We start from the raw sequence: 11,114 nt of genomic DNA, 5'->3' as shown, positions 1-11,114 counted from the left end.
TGTTGTAGGAGAAAACATTTATCAAAAAGTCTATTCAATTAAGTGGAACGTGTTGTCTATATTTATTTAAAGTTGCGCACTTTGATGTGACGTCACATTTCTCAACCCCCCCCCGTCATACATCGTCACAAATGTCCGACCCCCCCCCCCTCCTAGGCGCGTGACGTCATTAATGGATGGCCCCATACCTCAGGGTTTTCATGATCGCATCGTGAACATCTAAACTGTTGCACGCCCGCCATCTAGTGGCTGAAAAAACCGCATGCAGGCTTGAAGTATTTCATCGGGAAACAAGACGCACCCAAGACTTGTTTTGAATGCTGAGTGCATTTTTTTATTACATGGATGATGATCCCGTTTAGCCAGTTGCCCGGCTATTTTACACGGGAGATATGTGATGCTTGCAGGAGCAGCAACGACAAAGACGCAAACATGAGCATTGCTGAGCAACGATTTCAGAGTCCTTAAGGAAATTTGCACAACAAACGAGATGCGTCTCACGGTCGTCAAGAAATACGCGAATCAAAAAGTGCCCAGTGCCAATAAAGTGATACAAATCTGGTCACACACACACGGGGTTATAAGTCGCATCCCCAGCTTCTGGGGAAAAAAAGACAAACCCAGTAAACATGCAACGTTGGGCCAGAGTTGGCTAAATGTCGGCCCAAAGTTCAATGTTTTCTAGGAAGTTCGTCTTCTCATCTGGAGAATACGCGAATAGACATGTAAGGCTTAAATAATATAATCGATGTTTTTTTTTATTATGACTGTACCGGCCTCTAATGGCTGGAGGGAGTAAAATTAATCCATTACACATCCAATATTAATCCAATACACTTATATATCGCTTTGCACTGAAGGTGGAGAAGTGAGTGACAATTTTACAGCGCTAAAAGGGATTATTTTACCATTGTATTTTGTATATATGTAAGGATGCATTCTCGACAGTGTTATTTCTTGCGTATGAGCAATATACGCGGGCTTTATATTTGGTCTAGGTAACAGCGTTAACAATACAGATGGCAAACGTTATTTTATAAGTAAATATATTTTTTTAATGATAACATCAGCATTATGTACCGCACTCACTCGTGCATCCACCTGACGCTTACCTGCCTAGACCCGCCGTATCACTTGCATTTTAACATCCAAACGGCTGCTTTCCCTTGACACTTTAGTCACACTCGCAGGCCTTTTCTAAACATTATGAGTCTAAAATGCTCACAAGAAGACGCGAAAACAAGGTAGAAAGACCAAGGCGGAGTAAACACATGTTAAAAAAACTGAAATAACATTGAATAACAAATATTGTGATAACATCGATTTTTTATGTAATGGTGACCACGAATCGTGATGGTCATCGCTCTCATTTGGCTGAACGAATGTAAACAAAATGGCTGCTGGATATCACGATCTCACTCGTAAGCGCTTTTCAAGCTTTTTTTATTTTTTCCCTTTTTTGTAGTAAAAAAATACTCCAGGACAAGTAATACTATAACGAATCAGCGTTCTACAGGGTCGCGTTAAGCGAAGTCAGCCTGCTATATGTGAACACGATTTAGTTTCACATACACAATTCATTTATTTTTATTACAGTACGTGCATGTATTGTGAACTTAACTAATTGATGTATTGTTATTAATATTACACGTCACTTGCTTCCGGCAGGGGTGAGGATATGATTGCTAACCTTGTGAATGGACCAAACCCATACATACTGCATTTCCAGTCAGCCGAGGTCTATAAAACCTGCGATAGAGTTTAACACAGTACCACCAGATCTCGGTACAAATACATTCAATAAATTCCTGCCCACCCAAACACAGATGCCAATTCCAGGACTGTCACTCAGAATAAAATAATGATAGACAATGTCATGCTAGTATTGGGTAAATCTCCAAACGAAGTCAAACAGAATCTCCAACATAATGTTGACAAAATTCACAAGCAATTGTCATCACTAATATTGTCCCTAAATTCGAACAAATATCCACTTTCACCCCCTTCACCTATCACGTATATCAGAAATAAGATCATATTCTTTGGGTCTTTCGGTAAAGTCACTTAGAACATTTTTTTTTTACAAAGAACTACGACGTTTCGATCGCAACACAGGCAATCGTCATCAGGAGAAAAACAAAGAGGGGGAAAGCTGCTGAGGAAGGCTGTTTTAAAGGTTTAAAATGGGTGTAGCCCAAGGGTCATAAACGAAGTGGGCGGGGCTAGTGATGTTAAAGTGAGAAATTTGCATCTATATATATAAAATCGCAAATCTGTCTGTCTGTGTGTGTGTCTGTGTGTCGCCGGACCATACGCAGTTTCATTGGACGACCGGCGCGGAACACGGTGGTTGCCCCTGGCAACGGGTAGCGACGCATTCGCTGCTGGGTGGACGCCATTTTTAATTCCCGTTAAAAATATGCGCACGCATTAACACGCGACTCTGAGGTAAATTCATCAAAGTTTCACGTCCTCTTCACTCCCCCCCCCCACCACAATGTGTGCAATTACTATTATAGGGTCGGTAGATAATAAAATTATAGCGATTAGACAGTATTATTGTAGCGCGGGGGGCGGGGGGGGGGGTAACGGCCCCTGTACCCAGCCTCAGCCGGGTGGGCAATTTAGGCGATGTAAGATAGGAGAGCTACCTCCACGACGAGGGCGCGGAGGTGGCCATTCTATTGTGAGAGATTAGCATATCAATGTAAGATCGCAGAGCCGCCGCCACATTGAAGACACGAGCGATGGTGGCTGTGTTAGTGTGAGACATTTAACCTGTTCATGTAAAATCAGAGAGTCGAAAATAACTGATAAGGAAGAATCCATTGGGTACCTTCAACTTGTTTGTAGAATGTTCCATTCCAGGTGAAGTAAGTGTTGGTAAAGCAGTGTCTAACCAGGGCCGGTACATCAGCATTCAGTCCTTGTTGGACCCAATCTTCAATGATTGCAATGGTGTCAGGCACAGGAACTTTGGTAAACAAAGATACTACATCGAAACTAACGAGCAAATCACCTGGAGATAGTGAAATGTCCTTAATTAACGATACCAAGTGAGCTGAGTTAAGTACAGCTGAGGAAGTCTTACCAGTGAATGGTTGTAAGGTCTCAGACAGAAATCGGGCCAGTTTATAGGTGGGTGATTCAATGGTGGAGATGATAGGACAAAGTGGTGTACCTTCTTTATGGATTTTTGGTAAGCCATACAATCTGGGTGGTCGAGCAGCAGAGGGTTTTAAGGAAAACCGCTTGGTTGGTTCGATTAACGATGTCAAGAAATAAGATCATTGAACAAATGGAGTGCTTCAAATCAGTGGCGGCTGGTGATATTTATTTTTGTGGGGGCGCATTTTTTTTATTTTATTGAGGGGGGCAAATAAATATAAAGCAGTACCAAAAACCATTTTGACTACTTGAATATAAATTTTGATGATCTTTATTTACATTTCAGACCAAAAGAAGTACCAAAAAGCATGTTTCCTACTTGAACATAAATGTTTCTCTTTTATATACATTTCAGACCAAAGTACCAAAAAGCATGTTTCCTATTCTTTGGTTCTTTTCGGTTAAGTCACGTCTAAAAATAAAATAATAAATTAAAATAACATATTACGACGTTTCGATTGCAACACAAGCAATCATCATCAGGTATAAAAGAAATAGCAACGACATACAAGCAGACAGATGTCTGTCTGCTTGTATGTCTGTCTATAGTTTTCTAGTTAGATTTTTGTTGCTATTTCTTTTATACCTGATGATGATTGCTTGTGTTGCAATCGAAACGTCGTAATATGTTATTTTAATTTATTATTTTATTTTTAGACGTGACTTAACCGAAAAGAACCAAAGAATAATTCCTGCAGTCACGAAAGCTCCTAAATTAAGCATGTTTCCTACTTGAACATAAATGTTTCTCTTTTATATACATTTCAGACCAAAGTACCAAAAAGCATGTTTCCTACTTGAACATAAAAACGTTAGTTTCATGCTATTATCAATATGGCTGCGGCTACTTTCATGACGTTTGCATTTGTCAGAGAGATGTTTGAGGTCTCTTACCCCCGTCGTTGTCCACAAAACTTCAGTGCCGACACTTTGAAATAAAAGACAGGGAAAACAAAAAAGAGAATTGCTAACATCACATCCAGCCAGCCACCTCCGTTTCTCATAACAAGCGCGGGTGAAGCTTCGTGTGTAGCTTCGTCCTCTGTCACTGGCCTGCTGCTGGATTTGTAAATCGGGTTGGTCCGGTCCGAGCTCCTTTATCTTTTTTATTTCTTCCAGCGAAAGCCTTGTGAAAGGGTTTTTTTGTAAATAAATTACAGAATTTGGATGAACTGCTGCCATTGTTTACACAAAAAATTTGATCAGCCTAGCAAGTGTCGAAGTGGTGTCGCCTGCGCACTCGCAGTAGTGGCCCAGAGCGTAAATTTGAATGACAGGTGACGAGAACCAATCAGATTGGATAAAATAACATGTATCCAATTCTGATTGGCCAGGGACGCAACGACTTGCGCCCCGAGGAGAATCTTTAAGAAACCAATTAGAGACCAGCTTCAGGTCACATGCTGTCCGAAATTTTAAAGTCTCACATAGACATCCATTTGTCCGGCGCCCCGCATGAAACACATTGAAAAACATAGAAAATAGTTGACCGATTAAAGCCAGTTTATATTAAATGCTGATGCTTTTCTTACTACCAGCCGGCACATCGTATGAAAAAAATATTTTATTTATGTATTTTTATATAATTTTTGTATATGTATATTCTTGAATCTTGATGGGGGCGGCGCCCCTGCGCCCTCTATTGACGAGCCACCACTGCTTCAAATACTTGGGTTTACATATTGATTCATAACTTCATAACTTATATTCCAACCCCATATTGATAGCATCTCAGAGAAAATAATATGCAAAAATGGCTTTTATACAGAAACATTATTTTCCCATTCGATTTCACCTGCAAGTTGTTGAAGCTATCATTCTATCAAATTTTTACTACTTTGACGCTGCTTACAGATCAGCTACTAATGAAACACTAACAGAAGAAACCCGTTTTATCATTCCGCTCTTAGATTTGCACTGAATGAAGTACATGACCCACTATTGTAACCTCTAATTAGCATTTAATCTCACATTACTTGATGGAAGAAGAAATCTACACTGGCCCCTGTCCATTCCATTGACAGTCATTATATCAATAAACCAGAGTTGGTATGCGCATGAAATTCAATAATACACAGCTGACGGCTCTTATCTATAATTATAACACACATCAGCTCTTAAGAGGACAATATAGAGTAGCTTATTCACAAGGCAACAGTATAAAATATACCATAAAACATCCACAATAGCTTGCAGGCATTGGTTAAAATTCCACAAAAGTGATATGCAACATTCCGCTCCAAGGATGCTACTTACTTCAAAATTCACATCAGACCAGTGAGCACATCAATGATTTGATTCAAGAGTTAAAATCCCAGGTGTCGTTGTCACATGTCTTAGTTTTGCCAGGAGGTAGTTGTCCTCGGAAATCTGTCATTTTCCCCAGGATATTAAGTGTCCCAGTCTTTATCAGTTGCATACAAATACATCGCTTGCAAAAGGCAATGCATCTACATGTAGTTCTACCCATGTGGTCATCATCATCACCATTTTCTGGTATTGTGAGATTCAATATTCGTTTTTTGTACCTCAGCGTTGGCAACCCTACAGTCAATTCCAGTCATGATCATAGATTCTCTGTGGTGGGTTCAATTAGTACCTCCTAGGAAAGCTTCAGAGTTTGGTGGGAAGTCAACTTTGGGTATCTACTAAACTGGCCCGTGCTTTAGGAGCATGCACTATCAACAATCAGCTCAGGTAAATCATTGGAAATGAACACAGCACACAGCTCGTTTGAGCATGGAAATTTTTTTATTTGATATTCACATTTACAAAATATCGTACCATGCACATTTTGTACTAGAGCAGAGTACTACGATTTGTGAGCAGGAAATCACCAGTCTTTGTCAATCTGCTGCTAGATGAAGGCTTCTCCAAGATTATGCCATCTCTGAGGATGCTGCATTGTAACAGTTCACTGAACAAATGTACATGAACTGATTTAATCACTCTATCTCTTGCGTGAAAATCCACTCGGATCCATTCAACTCCTTGGCTATTACTCCCTTATTATTCTTGACCATCTGCCCATCATTCTTTTTCATGATGTGTTTTTTCCCAAGCCTACTTACTTTTTAATGTTTGAATGTCACAAACCTGTACATGTTCTTTAATCCACGTGTTCCTCTTTCGGTCTATATAAATGTAATTACAATCGTGCATATCCCCATTTTGGGGGCTTCAGTTTTTGTTTCATTATTTTTTTATGACAATGTTTCTGAACCATATATGAGAGCAGGTAATAGTGCATTCATTACAATGTTATTCTTTGGGTACATCGATACGTTGTTTTTCATGATCAAGTTCAGCTTCCAATAGCACTTCAACATGCTATCTCTTGTCTGCATATTTACACACACACAATCTGCTGTGTTTACCAGTTGTTTCTCCAACAGATATCTTCACATCTTCACTTGTTTAGCAAACTTTGTTGTGCATATCATTTGGTTTTGACGAGACCAACTTGGCAGCATTAATCTGCATTGCAAGTATAGTACTGTACATAACATTCATATATTCGACATTATGAAGACTATTTTGTCAGAAAATCCGAGATAGTAAATGTTTTCCTCATTTTAATTAACGCATTTGTTTTTCTTTGCAATGTTTTTTGCCAAATTATATTTTGCTGCTCTGCAATAATTTTGGGCCAAACATGTGTGCCACCTTGTCATGCCTTTGTGTCAAGCAGCTCACGAAACTTTAATCCGAATTCGCCACGGTTCGACATTGCCCCCAGCTCGCCCACCCGTCCGTAAACCACACGGCACAATTATTAGTGGAATTTGGAGGACAATTCACGGTTCCTTCTGGTCATCAAAACAAAACAAACCAGGATTGCCCTGATTTTGACAATTGCCAAATGTCAGCATTACCAGCCCCCTCCTGCTCCACCTCTCCCAATGCTCCATTAAAGAACGGGGTCACGTGGGCCCTGCACCGAGGCGGCTGGCAATGGCCGCGTTGCCTTCTCGCGAGGGCTTCAACTGACGGCTTCGCAACGAACGGACACAACAACAATAATACAAAAAAACCAATGCGAATGGCTTTAGCGAACGCAACTTTAACGAGGACGCACGAATGTTAGCTAAGGTGAGCGCGCCGCTGTTATGGTTGTTTTGCTTTACCAACGCCGTCCAGGGTTTGGGCCTAGTCCCAGACTTGTCTAGTACCAGGGCCCAGATGCTATGCTTGTGTTGTTATGTTAAAAAAACAACACAATGATTCGTATTGCTGTTTCTTTCATCAGAGTTAAAATACGTTGTTGCTGTTGATTACTTGGCGTTGAGCGTGGAGTTGACGCTTTAATGGCGTTGCTATTATTAAAGCAGGCGCGTGACGAGACGTTCGCTAGCATTGCCTGTGGCCTAGCTTGGGCTGCCTTATGTTGCAATGTAAACACTCGACCTTTCGTACTGTATTGCGATTGATTCTTTGCTGTTCCAGATAATATAATTCACGGCGACGTTAATATTGTAATGCCGGTGTTGAAACTCAAGCAAACACGTGCACATTTTGTTGCAGAAAGTCGCATGCACTTTCTTCCCTCTCTGCAGCTCTTTACAGCGTCTGTTTAACTTTAACGCAGTAGATGGACGTATTATTCGAGCGATATTCTCACCTAAAATGTTTTTATCAGTCGTGTTGAGCATGGATAATACAATCATGAACTGTGTAAGGGACGATATGGCCGTGGCGCATTGGTTAGCGCTGCGCCTATGCACCCAGTAACCAGAGTTCGATTCCCGACCGTGGCGAGGGGATCACTGAACTGGTCCTGGAACGCCTCCTGAACCCCACACACCACCACAATTTTTCTGAAGTGTGAACAGACATCCCTGATTGTGCTGAAGTGTGAACAGACATCCATGACGATCCGTTTCGGCGGCATGGGGGAGGCCTTCATCATCCAGCAGTGAATTTGCCAAAGGGCTGTCAATGACAACTTCAAGGATACAATTATTTTCCCCACCACAATGGCAAAAGTATATGTAAATGCTGACCACCAAACGTGAACTGAGTGAAGTATGGTGAAATAGCACTGAATTATGCAGTCTATATGATATGAACGATGTCAAATGTGTACGAGTACACAGTACTCAATGATCAAATCACTTGGAATGTGCCAGATCCTGTCGGACCTCAAGCTAAGGACAGTATGTTGGGTAGAGATTGTACTGTGCTTAAATGTGCGACCAGATAACACAATCCATTACTCTTCTATATTTTCCGCACTTTCACCAACCCTCACTGACCAGCGTGGTGAAGTATGGCCATAAGCCCTCGCTGCCTGATGAGGGCCTCATCCATCAGTGGATTGACAAACGGGCTTTACATGCATAGGTAATATACTTATTGGACTGTGTTAGGTCTGTATACTGCATGTGTGCATTTTAATTCTAAATGTAATACTAATGTATATATATTTTTTTAAGTTGTATACATTTGCATGTTCACATCTTGGTCAATCCACTGCTGTATGAAGGCATCTCCACGTTTGTGTGGGTCACACTAACTTACTGTTTGCGATATTGCATACATATACACTGTACATGCAGCAGAGCAGCTGGCTAAAATGTCAAGGGTTTTCCTTGCTATTTGAGACAAACAATGTTAATTTTTTGCTTGATCAGTCTGTACTATCGCTGAAGCGGCGTAAAGTAGGTAAATGCATTGCTAAGAATACATGTACACTAGACCTCCTCTTATCTTCAAAAGAGCCATCTTGTGGTTCCTTTAATCTGGCAAGGCCAATCCAATATAAGACAAATTTATGGATTAAATACCTTATTTTGTGGATAACCACCATCTTTTTGTTAAAGTGTGTTATCCGTGATTTCTCTTTAATCTGAATCTCTTTTTAAGGCCATTACTAGTAAGAGGATTTCTATTGTACTATAATACAAACTGCAAAGTACATCATACACATTTGTGTTAAAATACAACTATGCTGTGACGGTCAATGTACCTATACTATTATGCACATTGTGGTTGTTGATGTTGTAACGGATTCATGGGGATACTAAATATACATTTAACAGCTTTTGACTTTATGCAAATCTAACAATTGCTTTTGCAGATTGTTATAGTGAATGTAAAATAAGTTAATGATCAATGATATGCTTGACAGTTTTGGCAGGATGCTCTTGCAAAGGATGCTAGCAGAAAGGTACTGGTAAAGTGAGCAAGGCAGGCAAGGGGATTATGACTGAGAAGATGGACCTGAGTGTTTTATATAAAGTCACAGTCTTTGACAGGTAAATTGTAAACACTTTTTTTTATTTAACTTTAACTGTAATATTGGTGATGGATGTGGAAAGGTATTATGGTGCTTTGTAATTAATTTATAAGGTATTTATTTTTCTTTACATTTCCCATCACGTACATGCCAAAATGGACGTAAGCGTGCAGGCTATGCGTTCATTTATTGTTTTTATCTAGTTCATTTTTTCTTATTTAATGTGAGCATTGCTCCAATTTAACATTTGCATGCAGTTATGACTTAACAAAGCACTTACGAATTACAATGTTGAAAAGAATGGTTGCCGTTCATTGTGCTCTGTTTTCACAAACTTTCACAAGATGCCCTGGGATGTCCAGTGGTGCTGACGTCTCGGATGCTCAAATCTCTGAGCCTTCATCAGCGAGCATCCTTGATGGCTCCTCCACATCACAGCAGATGTCTCATGGCACTGATGGCTTGACATGGGAGCTGGTACCTCTCAACTCTATCAACCGTTCTGACAACCAGGAAAGTTATTTGTTCTGATGCATTACTGTACATAACTGAATGTTTGTCATTGCTTTGTCACTGCATTTTAAAAAGTGTAATGACAGAGTAATGGATTTTTAAAAAATGTTCTGCTCCAAATTATATTCTTATTGTGCTGTATCTTGAAATGGAGAAATGTTTCTTTAGAGTTTTTAAGTAAGCAATGCCTGAAATACATAATACATGTAAGCTAGTTTCTTTCCCATGATAACCTCACCGAGTCCAATGGCTCTTTATCAAGAGGTTTCCTGCCAAGTTTTCACATTAAGGGGCGATGATTGCGAAGTAGATTCCAATTGAATAATTTGCAGGTATATTTAAAAATTTGGACTGTGACGCTGGCACACAATGACCCATTCTTGTGAATGCTATCAAACTTTGTTGCCCATATGATCCTTATGGCTGTACCCCGGGGTACCAAATAATACAAAATGGCCAAGGCAATTTAATATTTTATTTCTGGGACACTATTTTTTCCAGGGGTGTACTTAACTCCGCGATTGGGGGTACCAATCAATCCGAAATTAGTGCTACCCCGCGATGTCGAAACGCCAAACATTAGCATGAAAAATTCTACTTTGAATAGTGCATTGTGTACAGCTCGTCAAGATGAGTCGGATTCCCACATCACCGACCATCAACAGACTAAAAATTACTGCATCACGGCTATTATGCGAGAGCCGGGGTACAATGGTACCCCGGGGTACCGTCATAAGGTTCATATATGTATTTAGTATTATTCATTTATTTGTGTGGCTTTTCACCAGAATTCTAGTTTGCTCCCAGGAATTTACCGAAAATCTGCACACTTTTAAATTGGGTATTTTTCAGAGATTTTTTAATACTAAAATAGTATACAAATTCTACTGTATACAGTGGACTTGAGCTGGTGAATTCTGTTAAAAATCACATGGAAAATGTACCATCATGATTGGTAAGAGTAGACTAACTTAAAATTGTAAAAGGTGAGTCGGTTGGTTTGAAAGTATGTCATTTATTTTCAGTTGTTTGGCAGTCAGATCATTTGACTCTCAATCAGAGATTTTCAAGTTCAAATTTTTTACAGGGATCAAGTAAATGCATACTTTTTTTTAGGTCGAAATTATGACCATTGTGTTGGAAAGTCGAACAGTGGTGTATCCTCTCATGAGACCACCATAGGTATATGACATAT

At 39.9% G+C, this 11,114-nt stretch overlaps 1 long non-coding RNA gene across 1 annotated transcript; it reads left to right on the top strand.

Annotated features, from left to right (window-relative positions):
• Window positions 1–7,093: 7,093 nt before the first annotated feature.
• On the top strand, window positions 7,094–9,915 carry LOC144935735 (uncharacterized). The gene is made up of 3 exons (XR_013637336.1): window positions 7,094–7,260; window positions 9,299–9,425; window positions 9,751–9,915. It is a non-coding gene; the product is annotated as an uncharacterized LOC144935735 (long non-coding RNA).
• Window positions 9,916–11,114: the final 1,199 nt, after the last annotated feature.

Source organism: Lampetra fluviatilis, chromosome 14 (genome assembly GCF_964198595.1).
Source record: "Lampetra fluviatilis chromosome 14, kcLamFluv1.1, whole genome shotgun sequence".
Classification (NCBI taxonomy): Eukaryota; Metazoa; Chordata; class Hyperoartia; order Petromyzontiformes; family Petromyzontidae; genus Lampetra; species Lampetra fluviatilis.
This window is presented reverse-complemented; position numbering and strand designations above follow the sequence as displayed.